Raw genomic sequence first — 16,771 nt, forward strand, 5'->3', positions numbered from 1 at the left:
TGAAGCAACCTAATTTAAGTGTGAAAATCAACTTTTCTTCTGAACAATGTGGCAACACCCTGAAAGCTGTGAAAGATGGTGCTAAAGCTAAGGAATTTGTGAGGAAAAGCTTTTATCAAAAGCCCAGGGGAGAAGCTGACTGCATCTGTGCTTCCAAAGGACTTCCCTGACCTGCTTGGTTAACCCACCAAGGCTCTTGCTTAACTCTTCGAGGATCTCTTCCTTGTCCCCATCGGTGACCTCTGACCAGGAGACACATCCCGTCTTTAGTTGACGTGATGGACACTGACGCCCCTAGCTGTACTCTCCCTCCTTCTAGTGACAGGACTCCCGTTTCTCTCTGACAAATCCCTTTCTCAGTTCATGTATTTGAAGAGAAGTTGACTCCAATGCCAGTGCCAGGGATTTGTCTCACACTTAGTCAATCTGAGCAGCGCCATACTTTGGGTCTCAGCTATCTGTGTAGGGATGGACACATGATTCAATTCAGGCCAATGAGAGCCAAGCCCAGAACTCTGCCCCAAAGCTTCAGGGCTCAGAGCTCTGAAAGCTTGGCGCTGCTGGCAGCCAGCTTGCCACACTGGGAACCCACAGAGAGAAGTCGAGGGGAGAGATGAGGATTAGGGAGCCCACAAACGAAGCCACACCTGTATTTTCAGTGGTGTGAGCCAATCAACTCCCTAGTATACATAACCACCCCGCCCCCTTGTTTTTTCTCGGCTGCACATGGTCTTCGGTGCAGTGTGCAGGACTTCTCTAGTTGCAGAGCACGAGCTCTAGATCGCGAGGGTTCAGTAGCTGTGGCACCTCTGTGGTTGCAGCACTGGGCTTAGTTATCCTGCCGCATATGGGATCTTCCCAGATCAGGGATTGAACCTGTGTCTTCTGCATTCGCAGTCAGATTCTCAACTGCTAGACCACCAGGAAATCCCCCAACATAAGCCCTTTTGAGTTGGGTTTCTATCACTGACTGTGGAAGGACTCCTCAATAATACAGTCCAGTCCATCAACTGGATCTCTGCCTTGAACAACTGAACTGTAGATACCCATGAACCCAAACCCAGATGAGTTTAGGGTGTGGGTGGATGGGGTGGGGGGCATCGGTAGCCCAGTGAGCTCCTAGGACAGGGACCTGGAAATATGTGTGAGGATAGTTGAAGGAAGCAGAGGAGAACTCCAAGAAGATGTGACAGCCTGTTGTCCTGGAGACCCCACACCATAGACCATTGGATGAAGGATTTTTAGAGCTGAGTTTTAACTCAATATGAAGAAAAGTTACTGATTCTCAGACTTGAGGAGATAGTGAGTTCCCTTCCCCTGGGGATGTATAAGAGGAGAGTGTCTAACAAGATGACATGGGAGAGATTCAAGGACCGCATGCAAGTTGAACTATAGACCCTTGATGTTCCCACTAACCCTGAGCCACGATGAATCTTTTTTTCCCTATGCAGAGGTTGGTTTTCGAATCAGATTTTCCTCTTTTGCTACCCAGCTTTTCTAGCAGGAAAATTATGTTTATGAGGGTACAGTTGCTATGGAGATGATTAAAATGACAGATTCAATGCACAAAGCAAGGAAACAGAGAAATTGCCTTCTACACCCAACCCCAAACCCTTACCCATTTCTGTTACCCAACACACACACACTTCAGGGGGCTCCCCAAAAAGGAACTTAGCTCCCAGGAACCCAGAGTTGAAGGCTGGGTAGACTGTGGGGCAGAGATGAAATTGGACACTGTCCCAGGGTTTGCCTTACTTGGGTGTCAGAAGGCCCAATGGCTAAGGTCCCTTGTCTTGGTCAGTTCCTACCAAATATGGGATTCTTGATCCACTGCTGTTCTCTCCCCTTTCCTCAACTCAGAACTACTTGCTCTTTTCTAAAATGGAAGCTGAATTGCTATTCTGCCAAGTGGAGGAATGTGTCTTAACACAAGTGGCCTTATTGTGTCTTTCAGGCTTTTGCTGATTTTATTATTATAGATCATCATTATTCTGCATATTCACATTCATATTTGGGGCATTATTTTGCGTTAATATTTTAAAATCTTTTTCCAGTTACTGATGTTTGTTTTTCCATCTTGATGTTTTTAAAGTGTGTGTGCACATGTGCACACACAAACTTTGTTGCTATTTTTCAAGTCCATTTTAAAAGGTCAGGCAAAAAAATTTTCCAAAATACAGATTAGCTGTTTATAGGCGCCTTCTTTTTTATGGAATCTATTTATTTTGCAGTGTTAGCCATACCTGAACTATAGGTGTTTTTATGACCTTTCTGTAGGTCTAATACAACCATTGGGAGGAAGTGATTTTTTTAGTAAACTACCTTTAAAAAAGAAATGAGAGACTTTCCCCTTATCTCAGCATCTTTCATCTCTCTTTCTTCTGTTAGTGACTTTTCCCCTCTCCCTCATTTGGGTAAATACGTACCATGCCTGGGACGCTTATGATCCATAATCCACCAAAAATAAAATGTACAGATGTTTTTCAAGTGGGCCAAAATGGACATTTTCCATATCTCACTCCTCAGGGTATTTTATTATTGATTTTTATTTAGGGGAAAAGATGCATCATCCTTTTGGCAATGAAACCAAAGCAAAGGCCTGTCTTAAAAGCTATATCCTTATGACCCTGGTGGGAACACCTGATGTGAGTGGACCTAGTAATTAGGAAACTTTTGCTAAAGCAAAAATGCCAAAATACCAACAGTGTTATCTCTGGGGCCTGAGAGATATGATAAATTTTTATTTTCAATTTTATACTTTTCCATGGCTTCTAGACTATCTATAGCAATCATAAGCTAGTTGAAAAATAATTGAATATGTGAAGATATATTCCTTGAAAAAAATGAAACATATCTACAAAGTTAAAGTCTCCTTTGACTTCTATCACTTCCCATCCTGGTTCCCTCTCTAGATATAACTGCTGTTAGCAACTTACTCTGTATCCTTCTAGAACTTTCTTTGATTAATTTACACACACATACACACAGGCACACAAAAACATATGCATTCATGTTGTTCTTTAAAAATCAAGGGGAAAAACAACGAATTTGGTGAAAGCATAGCCGAGAATACTTACAAATGTTTAAACAAAAAGAGTTTTAAGGGCTTTCTAGTCCAACTCCCTCATTTAACAAATGTGGCACTCAGTTCTCTGGAGCCTGTCTTCCCAGGAAACCACACTCTGATGCGAGCCATATTTTGATATGTGGGTCTTCTGATGAGCAGGAAGATGTGTAAATACTCGTCTCCCAGGCCTGAGTATGACTTTTAATAATCGAATATGGAGCTTGAGCCAACATTTTATTCAGGCACTAAATTTAAAAGTGGAGCCAAGAGACTTTAAAAAATTTATGATTCCACAAACGCAGGGAATTTTCCCCCACGATCGCTATCTCAGAACTAAAAGCGTAAAACCAGCCCTGTGTGGCTTGGCTCTCTTTGCTGAGCTCCAGCTCTGGGGTGTTCTGAAGTCTCAAGCAAGCTGCCCTAGCTGGGGGTCCCTCCAGGCACCCGTCCTGACCCTCATCCCGGCCCCAGGACTAAGGAGTCCTCCTGAAGCCATTTGGTTCCCTTATCGCCCCTCTCCCTGCAATCCAGCCCTTGGAGCAAGCGCCTGAGTGCCCTGTGATAAAGATAGTGTTTCGACTTGAAAGAGTAATTGCTGACACACATTACTGTTTCCCTGGAGGAAATCAGTCCAGACAAATCCTCTGAAACCTAGGACAGCAAACGCGGCAGATTATGGTAGGAGCCGACTTGGCTTTTGGTCTCCCTTGTGAAGCTGCTCTGTCTCATTTTCAAGACTCCAAATGCCTGCCATGCCCACAACACCCTCAACCCTTCCCACCCAGCCTGGCCCATCACCCGGATCTGGACCTCAGAGGTTTGGGCAAAGCTTTATCCTCCTTCCCTGCTGCTAGGAGACTTAGGGGACACAGCAAACCCCTCCTATGTGAAGCTCCAAGGACTGGGGGCCAGTAGATATCCCTCCATCCCAGAAGGAAGAAGCCCATTGGACAGAGACTACTTTCATAGGAATTTCTGTATCCCAGCCCTCACTCATTCATTCATTCTTTCGACAGTATTCATAAGCATCAACTATGTGCGTGCACAAATAGGTAATGATAAGCTCAGGAAAGAAAAAAAATAAAACAAGGCAGAGAAGATGGCAAAGGCAAGCGAGGTGAATTTATTATTATGTAAGCGGTGGGCAAGGATGACCTCACTGACTGGATGACATCTGAGCAGAGACCGGAAGGAAGAGAGGATGTAGATCACGCAGCCATCTGATGGAAGAACAGTCCAGGCAGTGGGAACAGAAAGTGCCAAAGTCCTAAGACATGAACAGCAAAAAGACAAGTCTGGCTAGAACAGGATAAGTGAGGGGGAAAATGGGAAATGAAATTGGGGAAGGAGATTATTTATGGCCATTGTAAGGATTTGATTTTTTCCTTCAAGTAAGAGAAGCTATTGGAGGGCTTTGAGAAGAAGAGGGGCATAACTGGATTCAGATTTTGACAGAATGACTCAGACTTAATTCTATACATACTGTGACAAGAATGGAAAGAAGGAAACCAGATAGGAGGCCATTGTTGTCATCCAAGCAAGAGACCATGGTAGCTTGGCCCACGTTAGTAGTGTGGAAGTGGTGAGAAATAGGAGAGTTACTGGACCTCTCTTCTCCTATAAATAGATAGACAGATACCTATGCACCTATATCTATGTGTATGCACACACACACACACACATATAACTGGACCACTCCTACTTCAATTTCATAAGTTAATCTTATAGAAAAACCTAAACATTTTGGCCAACTCAATGCATATACATATGACAGGGTCAACAGGAATTTGGCTTACAATATTGGGGAAATGGAGGTATTGGGGTTAACCAAAAAGTTGTTCAGGTTTTTCCATAAGATCAACTTTTTGGTCAACCCAGTATATTCTGAAATGGGACAATGGCAAAAGAACCAAGTCATAAGGAGTGGGGAACTTAGGAATTTGGACATGCTTATTTTGAGATGCCTTTTAGACACTCAAGTGGACAGAGATTCTCAAGTTCAAGAGAGAGGTATCATCTGGAGATATGTTTTATGATGGTATTTAAAGCTACGAGACTAAATGAGTAGCTAGAGAAGAAAAAGCATTAAAGCGTGTATAGAAGCAGAGAAGAGGGGAAGGATAGGGAAGGGGAATGAAAGGAAAGGGGACGGAAGAGAAGAGTAAGAAAGGAAGAAAAAGAATCTGAAGGCTGAACCTGGGGATGCTTCAACATTTAAAGATTGGGAAGACACGGAAGACCTCTAATTAAGAAAGAGTTTCCATTGAGATAGCAGGAGAGCCGGAGGAGTGTGGTATCCTAAAAGCCAAGGGAAAAGTGTTTCATGACGGAGACAGTGATCAACTACATCCAACACTGCTGATTAGCTGAATAAGATGAAGCATGAGATTTGACCATGAGATTTAGCAACATGACCTTGGGAAGAGCTTTCTCAGTGGAGAGGAACCTGATGGAACTGGGTTCAAAAGAGAATGAACGAAGTAGAAGATAACGAGAAAAAATGATTAGTTCATGAAATTCCATAACCTCAGATCTTAGAGTGATGAAAAGGCACCCAATGCCTTAATGGATTTCCATCCAGTGCAAGAAACCAGCTCCTTGTCAGTCATTGCATTTCTGTATGCCTGCACTTGAGAATTTACCAAGAGTCCAAAGCATTCAAAAACAAAAACAAAAAAAAAAATAGGATGTGCATTTCTATAAAGTTTCTCTATTGCCTTTTTTTGTTTCAGTAAGGAAAAAATCTTATAACACAAATGAAACTAACCATATGGCTTTCCAGCAAATGGCTTTTGCTGGACACATTCCTCATTGTTGGAGTTTAGAGGATTCTGTAACTCTCACTTAAACTTTTAGACACTATTGAGCAATCTGACTTTTTTCCAAATCAACCAGGAAAGAAAAATAGCTGGTCTTAAATAATTAATCTATTAAAGTCATGATCCAAGTGTAGTAGTTATAGCTATCAATGTTTAGTTGTTTAAAGACTATAAGAGTATCATGTTTTCATATGTATCATCTCATTTGATCTTCACAGCTATATAAGATGGCAGGAATCATTATCTCCACTTTACAAAACAAGATATGGAGAGTCAGAGAGATTAGAGACTCATCCAAAGTTATTTAAAATGTAAATGGTTGGACTTCCTTGCTGGTCCAGTGCCTAAGACTCTGCACTCCCAATGCAGGGAAGCCTGGTTCAATACTAGGTGAGGGAACTAGATCCCACACACAGCAATTAAAAGTTCATACATGCCTGCCTGTTGTCACTCAGTTGTGTCCGATTCTCTGTGACCCCATGGACTGTAGCCCACCTGGCTCCTCTATCCATGGGATTCTTCAGGCAAGAACACTAGAGTGGGTGGCCATGCCTTCCTCCAAGGGATATTCCCAACCCAGGTATCAAACCCATGTCTCTTATGTCTCTTGCATTGGCAGGCAGATTCTTTACCACTAGCACAGTTCACATATTGCAAATAAGATGTTTGATCCCACATGCCACAGCTAAGACCCAGTACAACCAAAATAAATAAGTTTAATAAACAAATTTTTTTTTAAGTCAAAAAGTAAATGGTGACACAGCATTACTTCTCCCTCTAAAGGTGGTCCTGACGCTTCCCAGCACACACCTGACGTGGGATGGATGGACAGAGCACTGACATGAGCAGAGAGCCAGACAACTTCTCCCTGAACATTTCCCCTTCCTGGAGTGGGTTTCTCCACATGCCGAAGTGGCTTCCTCTGCCCACATGTGTATCTGACATTGTAGCTGACATTGAGTGAACACGGAAAATCATCTCTAAATGCCTCTGCAAGCTGTAGGAAACATGGAAAAGTTCACCGTATTCTTTGTACTTCACCTGACCAAGGAGTTTGCCCTCATCTTTTACAAATGATCGTGGCCAAGACTTCCCACCAACCATGCGAACAATATGTCAAATGACTAATTGGCAAACACAGTGTTTCCAATCAGAGTCTTGATAAACCACTGCACTAGTCTGATGGAAGTCTGCCCAGCTGTAAAGTCCTGATGGTAATGGGTCCGTGTTGTCTTTGACCTCACATCCAACGTTCTTGGTTTTTAAATATTATTAATGTGCAGTCATTGCGTATGGATTTATTTTAATCAACCAGCAACAGCCATTGTGGCCTTGGAACATGAGTAGACAGACGTCCGTAGATTAACAGAAAGTTGAGAAACAAACTCAAATTTACATATTCATTTGTATGATAAAAGAGGTATTTCCAATAAGTTAGGAAATTAATAATGATTTAATGAAATTGTGCCAAGGAAATTGATTAACTGTTTAGAAAATACAAGGTTAAAGCCTCACCTCACTCTCCCTGCTCAAATGAATTCCAGTTCAATTAAAGACATAAATATAGAAGTAAAATAATACAAGAAATAGATTAGATGATAGGGAGCTTTTTATCTGACCTTCAGCTGGAGAGGATTGTTGTAAATACCCACACAAGGAAGGGCGCTGTGTAAACATATTAATAGTTTGAAAAATATTTTTCCCTTTTTATTTACTCATGGCTGTGCTGGGTCTTCGTCACTGCCCTCGGGTTGTCTCTAGTTGCAGTGAGTGGGTGCTACCTTCTAGTTGCAATGCTTGGCCTTCAGCAGTTGTGACCTGGGAGCTCAGTAGTTGCAGCTCACAGGCTTTGTTGCCCTGGGGCATGTGGGATCTTCCTGGACCAGGGATTGAACTCTTGACCCCTGCTTTGGCAAGCAGATATTTAGCCACTGGACCACCAGGGAAGCCTTCTATTTTAATTAAAATAGAGTCTTGCTGCTCACGCCCTTACCCTACTCTTACTGCTAAAACTCCCTTTTCCACTCCTTCCCTCTGACCCTGAGTCTTCCTAGGATCCAAGGAACATCAGGCCAAAATTATTCACTCATCTTGAGAAAGGGAAACCAAAGACCCAGAGAAAGGAAGCAACTCATCTAAGAACAGATAGCTTGCAGAAAAGAGCCGGGTGGCTTGGGTTTGACTCTCATCTCTACCACTGTGTGCCACTGTGCCCAAAGCTGAGCTCCCCTCTCTGAGCTTCAGGATCCTCAGCTGTAAATGAAGAAGGAACTAACACTGACCTAGTGGTTTCTTGTGAGGATAAAATGAGTTAATCTGCAAAGTACTGGGAACAGTGTCAGCTCTATAGCAAGAGCTCAATAAATGGTAAGAGTTATGTTTACCTCAGGCTTCCCTGGTGTTTCAGAAGGTAAAGAATCTGCCCACAATGCAGGAGACCTGGGTTCAATCCCTGGGTAGAGTAGATCCTGTGGAGAAGGGAATGGCTACCTGCTCCAGTATACTTGCCTGGAGAATTCCATGGACAGAGGAGACTGGTGGGCTACAGTTCATGGGGTTGCAAACAGTCGGACATGACTGAGCAACCAACACCCTTACCTTATCCTGGCAGATAGGGTTTGCATGATACATGTCTTCATTACAATGGCAGGTACTAAGCCAGCATTAAATCCTCAAGAAATACTTATTTTTGATAGAAGGTGAGTAATTGTATATCGCACCATTGCCTTGAGACCTATTCTTTCATTTTAGACTCAGAACTACACTGGGATGCAAACAGGGCAAACACAACTGTACCCATTTCAAAGATGATAAAACTGAGATGTGGAAGTCCTTGCCTTCAGCCACAAAGACTTGGGAATAAGCTCAAATATCCCAGCTTCTCCACTACGCTTTCACACTGAAAACTTAACCCTGTTCCCCCACAATCAAACAAACGATAGTTGTCACGCTTGTTTTTTTGTCATCAAAGTCCTCCCATTTATGAAGCTTATCATGCACCAAATTGATCACTAATGCTGCACAAGCATCATCTCGTTTAATCCTTAGGACAATCCTGGGGACTAGACATTCCTGTGAATATTTTATACCTAAGGAAATCAAGAGTTAGCTAATAAGCCTAAGGTCGTAGAAGAACAGATGAAAATCCCTATTGTAATGGAGGTCTGTGTGATAATAAAGCCTAGGTTATTTGCCATTTTTCTAATGGCAGAGGAACTGGGAAGCAGAAGGGCCCAATTCTTGCCTTAAAGTGTTCAGGAGTCCACCTTGGGAAGATGCCACGGCTTAGAATAGACATCACCAGGATTCAGACTCAGATTGTCCGATTTGGGGGCCTGTACATTCGTTCCCAGGTTACCCTGCCAATTAGTCCCCAAACAATAATACTGAAATACTTGATGATATTAAAATGTTAAAATGGTAATACTGAAAGAAATCATTGTGTGCCTACCCAAAAGCAAAAGCCCTATCTAGGAATCACAGAGATGCATCCATTGATTATTAATATACCAATGAGTCCAACCCACTGATGTTGATTCCTGCCACACGCCAAGCACTGCTCTAGGTGCTGGTGACACAACACCAAAGAGTTTGCCAAAAGGTTGGGGAGAAGAGACATAGTTAGACAGCTGGAGAAGTAGTCATTAAAGATGAAAGCAAGAGTTTGGGAAAAGAGTTCCAAGAGATGGGGCCTTGGTTTCTGTATTCAAAACACTTAAGACCTTTTTGAGGAGACAAGACACAGAAATCACCAAGGGGAAAGTTCCATGATGGAAGTAAATAGTGTAGATGATTGTAGAAAGGCGGCCAATGGATTGCCAAATGAGCTTGAACAAAGCATGGTACTGGGAGGGTTAGTGAAAGTTAGAAAACTGTGGAGCGCTCATGCAGACTTCAGGGCCTAAGCTGGCACATGTGTGACTTAGATCCATAGATAATCTTATTCCCTTGAGTTAAACATGAATAATAATAATAATAAACTAAATCAAAAAAGTAAAGGAGCAAAGCATTGTCTCCTTCCCCTGCTGCCCCTCCTCTCCCACTCCCAGTCTTGCAGGTTGTCACCCTTCTCTCTAAAAGGCCTGGTCCATAGATCCCCACGTCTGATGGAAATCAAGGCAGGGAGAAAGTGTGAGATCATGTTCCCCGTGCCTTACTCGGCCCTTCCCCGGCCCTTCCCCAAATCACTTCTGACCCCACTGTTAGGAGACAATATTGAAAACAGTCCAAAACCACCCCACGAAAAACATGAATCAAAAAGTCGCGACTCCTGGACATGTTTTTAAAATTGCTCAGTTGCATGCAAGTCCCTTTAGTGCTGGAAGGACTTTAATAAAATTGATTTTCTGAGTATAGCCTTTTAGCAGCTACTGTATGAGCTTGAAATATGAACCCTTCATTGTTGAAAGTGTTTCATTTTTGGCCTGTTACTAATGATGAAGGGAAAGTGTGGGTTTGGAATTCTCTAAGGCTGACATTCTCATAATTAAATAGTGTTAATAATAAAGCTTTTGCAGATTTTAAACAAACTGGCACAGAGGTGGAACAGTTTGCCGTATTTCATTTAGAGACCACAGCAATTAGCCTTTAATGAATAGTACACAGCGACATAGAAGCGAGTCATTTCTCCCTGTCGTTTATTTGCCAAATCACAAAAGGCGATGTTTTCATTCTGCTGATTGAAAATGATGCTCAGGATTTCTCCTGAAAGCCTCTTAAGTAATTGCCTCATGAAACTGAAAAATAAATAAATAAAATGAAAAGGAAGAACATTAATTGCTTTTAATATCTCCGGTCTAATTTCGGCCAAGCTTAGCACGCTAATAGCTGGGGATCTCAAGCTGCACAACAATGGATCAAAAATAGAAGGCTCATCGTGGTTGATATATTTAGAGGCTGATGTTTTTCTTTTATAATTTTAGGAGAGAGATGTTCCCGGGCACATTGTGATTCCTCTCTGTGAACTGACACGGGGTGTTTTTATAGAGGACTCACGGGTGGGGTGACTCTGAAGTCATTGCCAAAGGAAGATGACAATGATTATCCTGAAGGTGAGACGAGAAAGAGCTGCTCCACGGTCAAGGTTGTGAACAACAAAGGAACGGTTATCCTTTTAGGGTCTTCCTCCTCCAGGCTTTTGAGGACAAAGATGAATTATTTTTTAAAAGGTAGGTAGCCTCTAGAACTCTTTTTTCCACACTTGAAAATATTATTTCTTATCTCTGAGACTCAATTTTCTTATCTGCAAGCTCATGGAGGAAGGAAAGGCAGGAAATAATGACTTAACTGGATAAATCCTAACATCACCTGGAAGCTGTTAAACATTCAGATTCCCAGTTTCCATTTGGAATCCACTGAATTGGAATTCCCAAAGGAAGGGCTCAGGGATTCCACCCTTTATGAAAGCAGGCTCAGGGGTCCTGAGTACAGGTATCCCCCACTATTTGAAAGTTCGCTTAATACCTCCTCACTTTTAGGAAAGACCTACGTTGGTACCTGTTTCACTAACTGAAAGAAATCCAAAGAGAGTTTTTGCCTTTAGGAAAAAAAGGCAAAAATGGGAAAATAATGTTCAGTGCTTGTTTTGCAGAAGCCAGTATGGAGACACCTGAACAGTGAGAGTGGTTCCACCAGACTCCTTCTCAGGCAATACACTCAGCATCGCAGCATCAGGCCACCGTGGCTTTGAACTATGTCTGTGAGTATCTGTGCTTTATCTCAATTGATTTTATGCATCTGTTGGCAAGATGTGTCAAGATTGTTTCTTCACTTGACACCATTTCAGCTTATGAAAGTTTTCATGAAAATGTCATACTTTTGGACGGCAGGGAATCCTGAACCTGGTAAGCTTGGTTAACTCGCTTGAGCATCTCTGGACCATCCAGTTGCACAGGCGTTGACAGACTCAGGGACCGCCATGTTTGAAGCAGTGCATTGTGGGAGATCGCAGAGGCTCCCACAAGGGGCCACGTGAGAAATCACAGATCCCCAGCCTGAGAAAGTCTTCCAACCCGTCTACCACGGAGCTGCGAACAGTTCACCCTTCACTGTGACGCTGAAAGAGCAAGGGTTTTGTTGAAATAACTTCCTAGACTCAATCTGGAGCTTCTCCTGCCCAGTGTGCAAGGTCAGCAAACCGAAACTCAGACAACTTCCGTGTTCCTGTAAATGACTCTCCTGAAACACAGGCTGTCCAGTCAGCCAGTCCCCAGATGCCAGCTCTGGGCTCTATACTTACTTATTTGTTCCTTATCCATTTTCTGTCTCTTCATTGTTCCTTATTCCTTACCCAATGAAAGCTCCGTGCCTCCCACCCCATTCTGCAGTTTTCTGCACCCTTGGGGACAGAAAATGCCCGCTTCATGGAGTATTCAAGTTTGTATCATCCACATGGTCTTCTTCAATCATTTTTAACAGTTATAAGGAACAGCACTAAGGAAAAGTAAGCTGTAGCAAGGCTTGGGTGGAAGGTCAGGTGATGGGGGAGGCAGAGGCCCCACAGGGAAATATATGCTCAGTAGCAGACAGTACAAGACAGACCAACAGACAATTTGAATGTCCCATGCGCACCCCCTTCCATGCCGGAAGGCCTGAGTGATACAGGGGCCCTTCCTCTTTCTGGGTCTCAGAGTGCCCAGCTAGAGGATGCGATGGGTGAACCAGAACCAAAGGTGCCTTCAGGTGGTGGCATTACAGCTCGTAACACTTGGCAGCTTTGCTGGGCTGGTCCAGACTTCTGCTGGGATAGTCTAACCTAATTCTGCTTTGCAGGAAGGGCTTGGGTAAAGTACTTTGATTTGACCTTCTAGTGAATTCCAGATGGAGCTGGAGCTGGCCTCATCCGGAATGGCAGGTGCTAACTTCACATCCAGGCATTTTAGGAACAAAACAGCCTTAAAGATTGAAAACTAAGGTTGTTTTGTTTGCTTTGTTTTTAATATTGTGCTTTTTCTAAATGAGGAAAAATGAAGAACAGCCTGATATCAGAAACCAACCTAAACATTTTAAGTTTTTAATACCATTTAACTTTTTTTCTCAACCCTCTTGCAAAGTCATTGTTATATCGTGGTCCATATTTCATAAAGCACCTCATGCCTTACTTGGCACACAGCGGGTGCTCAATATGTGTCAGGAGAACTAATTGATATGTTAATAATCTATTGAAGTATCACTGTGCTAAATACTTTCCACGTGTTGTGTCATTTAATCTTCATAGTCATCCTTACAGCCAGGTAGGTAGGTGTGAAGTGGCATCTCACTGTAGTTTGGATTTATATTTCCCCAGCAATTAGGGATGGTGAGCATCTTTGCATGTGCTTCTTTGACCAGTTGTATATCTACTTTGGAGAAATATCTATTCAAGTTTTTTTGTCCATTTTGAATCGATGTTCATTTTTTGTTGTTGAGTTGTGAGACTTCTTTGAATATTCTGGATATTAATCCCTTGTCAGGTAGAGAATGGACATGGCTACATGGGGAAGGAGAGGGTGGGACAAATTGGTACAGTAGCATATATATACGGAGAAGGCAATGGCACCCCACTCCAGTGCTCTTGCCTGGAAAATCCCATGGACTGAGGAGGCTGGTGGGCTGCAGTCCATGGGGTCGCGAAGAGTCGGGCATGACTGAGCAACTTCACTTTCACTTTTCACTCTCATGCATTGGAGAAGAAAATGGCAACCCACTCCAGTGTTCTTGCCTGGAGAATCCCAGGGATGGGGGAGCCTAGTGGGCTTCCGTCTATGAGGTCGCACAGAGTTGGACACGACTGAAGCGGCTTAGCAGCAGCATATATATATATATACACATATACACACACACACACTACAATGTGTGAAGTAGATAGCTAGTGGGAACCTCATATAAAGCACAGGAAGTTCAGCCAATGCTCTCTGATGACCTAGATGGGTGGGATAGGGTGTGGGTGGGAGGGAGGTCCAAGAGGGAGATACATATCTTTACATATGACTGATTTGCTTCATTGTACAGCAGCAACTAGCACTACACTGAAGCAATTTTACTCAAATACCCTTTATCAGATATATTATCTGCAGTCCTATTCCACAGGCTGCTGCTTCACTCTGTTGATGGTGTCTTGATGCATAGAAATATTTCAGCTTGATGGTCCAATTTTTCTATTTTTTTTCTTTTGTTCCCTGTGCTTTGGTTCTACTTCAAGAGCTTGAGTGATTTTGATGTAGCCAAACTTGGGGACCTTAAACCCAATCCCTAGTCTACACATTTTTTTTTATTTAGTCATCCTCACCTCCCTCTCAGTTTTTCCAAATAAAAACTCACTTAGAAAAATCTGTCTTTAAAAGAGAGAACTTCTTGAATGAACAGTTCTCTTCCAAGTGAGTACCTGATTGCCAGGGCATCAATATCCCGCAGCAGTAACTTTAGAATAACCTCCACAGGTTTAAGAAGCATTGATCTAGTGATCAAACCTCACCTTTTAAAATGGGATCACTGAGTCCTAGAGAAGGAAAATTAATTTCTAGAAATGGACGGTGTTTCTGCTGCCTGCCCCTTCGAGCTCTGTCTGGAGGACCCTGAGGGGATCAGCCATAGCTCATAAAGGGAGAACCCCTTGATTCCTGGCTGGTCAAGATGATCAGTTGATATAAAATTCAATGATGAAGATGTTTCCATGTGTATGGAGAGCTTTGGAATGAAAACATATTGCTAAGGTGAAATAAGACACGATTTCTTTTAAAGAAAAAAAAATCACCCAAGTTTAACTAGGTAATTAATTAATTCACAAGTAGGTCCAAAGTGAGAGCGATTACTAAACAATGACAAATGATAAAGAATAAACCCTAAGGTAAGTGATGATCAAGAAGATGAAACAGTTTTAGCTTGGAATCCTATTACAATTCTATTTCAATATAAATAAGCTGACACCAGAAGCAAACGATTAACCCCAAAGCCACTGGCTGTTCATTAGCTAAGGAATAATTTTACATTTCATTATTATTTGTGTTGGCTAAATTTCCATTAAAACTAATTTAGTAAACTGGCTTTCTGATGGGCTTGAAATTAAAAGGAGGAAGAGAAGGCAAGGAGGGGACAAAACAGAGGCCACCATTTGCGCATCAAGGGACGGAAAACTCATGAGGGCAAATTGCCACTTTAATTAAAAATAATGTCTCAATTCACTTTCAAAATGAACCACCAGAAAGTGCCTGGGAAATTTTCCCTGGCCAGGATGTCTGGCTCGTTTACCAAGTGGGTGATTTCTGTTGCTGGGGTTTCCAATTGAATGGAGGAATGGCCGGCTCATTCCCAGCTCCCCCCACCCCCAGCTGAGCAGTTTTCAGTTGGGGAGAAAGGGCCTCAAACTCCTCAAATACTTGCCCCAGAGCCTGGGTAAAGAAGTCCATGCTTCATTCTTTGGGCCATTCATCGTGCAGGCTTAAGGACCCATATGTAACATTAAAATTAAAATACCAACAACTAGCTTAGCTCACATTTCACAAGCACTCACTTTAGCCACGCCCTGTACTAAGTACTTTCTTGAATTAACTCATTTAATTCTCTGAATCTCTCTAAGGAGGTATAGTCTATTTATATTCCTATTTTACAGATGTATAAGCTGGGGCACGGGATGAGTAATGGATATTACTGGCCCAGAGCTGAAATTCAAACCTGTCATATACACCAGAGCTGAGTGCTTAACCATTAAGCTATATTGCCTCTTGATAAAATAATGAAATGACCTTGTGCTGTTTAAGTATAAAAACCGACAGGGCACAAGGTATATAATGAGTTGTTAGGGAAGACAGTGATTCAAAGGTGAGTGGGGGACAATTCTGGGTGGGACTTAGAATGCCAGACCCAGGGTTTTGAACTTGACTCTGGGGATTCACAAAGTACAGTGCCCAGACCACTGGGAGTCCATAAACAGATTTTAAAATAATATTTTGTGGTTATGTGTATGTTTTAAGTTTATTAGAAATATATTTAGCTCACATATACAGTTGGGCAAAAAAGATAATCCTTATTTAAGAACAAAAGAAATTTTATTTAACATTTGGAGTTCCCAGTTGGCACTAGTGATAAAGAATACTTCTGCCAGTGCAGGAGATGCAGGAGACTTGGGTTCGATCCCTGGGTCAGGAAGATTCCCTGGAGGCAGGCATGGCAACCCACTCCAGTATTCTTGCCATGGACAGAGAAGCCTGGCAGGCTACAGTCCATGGGGTTGCAAAGAGTCAGACATGGCTGAAGCAACTTAGCACTCATGCATGTATTCTCTTACTATGTATCAGGCATTGTTCTAAGTGCTTGGCATTTTAACTCAGAACAACTCTATAAGGCAGGTACTATTTTTCACTTCAATTATAGATAGGGAAATGGAGGCAAACAGAAGTTAACTTATGCAAGGCTCCCAGCCAGCAGATGACAGAGCCAGGATTGGAACCCAGGCATCTATCTCCAGGCTAGGAGATAGATGATTATGCTAAGTGACTAAGAGATAGGAGGGTGGAATATAAGCATGATGGAAGCGATTGATGTCCGATGACCAGCATCTGCTCCAGGTGATGTCGTCTGGGATGTGTTCTTCCCAAGGGCTGTTGGGAGCTGTGGCTGGCTTCCACCCCTGTGAGAGGCGCTGCCAGCAGACCTGCTGTTTGTAGCCAATAGGGCAGGATTCCCAGCACATTTCAAGGATCAGGTGTCCACATCGGAAACCAACTCAGCTCTCGGTGGCCAAAATCACTTTGCGGGCAGTGAAGATTTTTCGCTCCTGTGTGACGGACCAGTATGCACCCACTCTGGAAGCTAGAGGCCCCGGGGACCCCTCCGCCCAGCTGCTTTGGAACCCGGTAGAAGGAAGAGCAAGAGTATGCCTTTGGATGGCTCCAATGCAGGAAACATTATA

General features: G+C 42.8%; 1 long non-coding RNA gene across 1 annotated transcript in view; it reads left to right on the plus strand.

Annotated features, from left to right (window-relative positions):
* Positions 1 to 10,896: 10,896 nt before the first annotated feature.
* The window catches only part of LOC105608122 (uncharacterized), a 46,253-nt gene continuing 40,378 nt past the window's right edge, over positions 10,897 to 16,771 (plus strand). The window contains exons 1-2 of the long non-coding RNA XR_001045049.5: positions 10,897 to 11,054; positions 11,477 to 11,584. This is a non-coding gene — a long non-coding RNA (uncharacterized LOC105608122). The remainder of the gene's footprint in view (positions 11,055 to 11,476; positions 11,585 to 16,771) is intronic.

Source organism: Ovis aries, chromosome 14, assembly GCF_016772045.2.
Source record: "Ovis aries strain OAR_USU_Benz2616 breed Rambouillet chromosome 14, ARS-UI_Ramb_v3.0, whole genome shotgun sequence".
Taxonomy (NCBI): domain Eukaryota; kingdom Metazoa; phylum Chordata; class Mammalia; order Artiodactyla; family Bovidae; genus Ovis; species Ovis aries.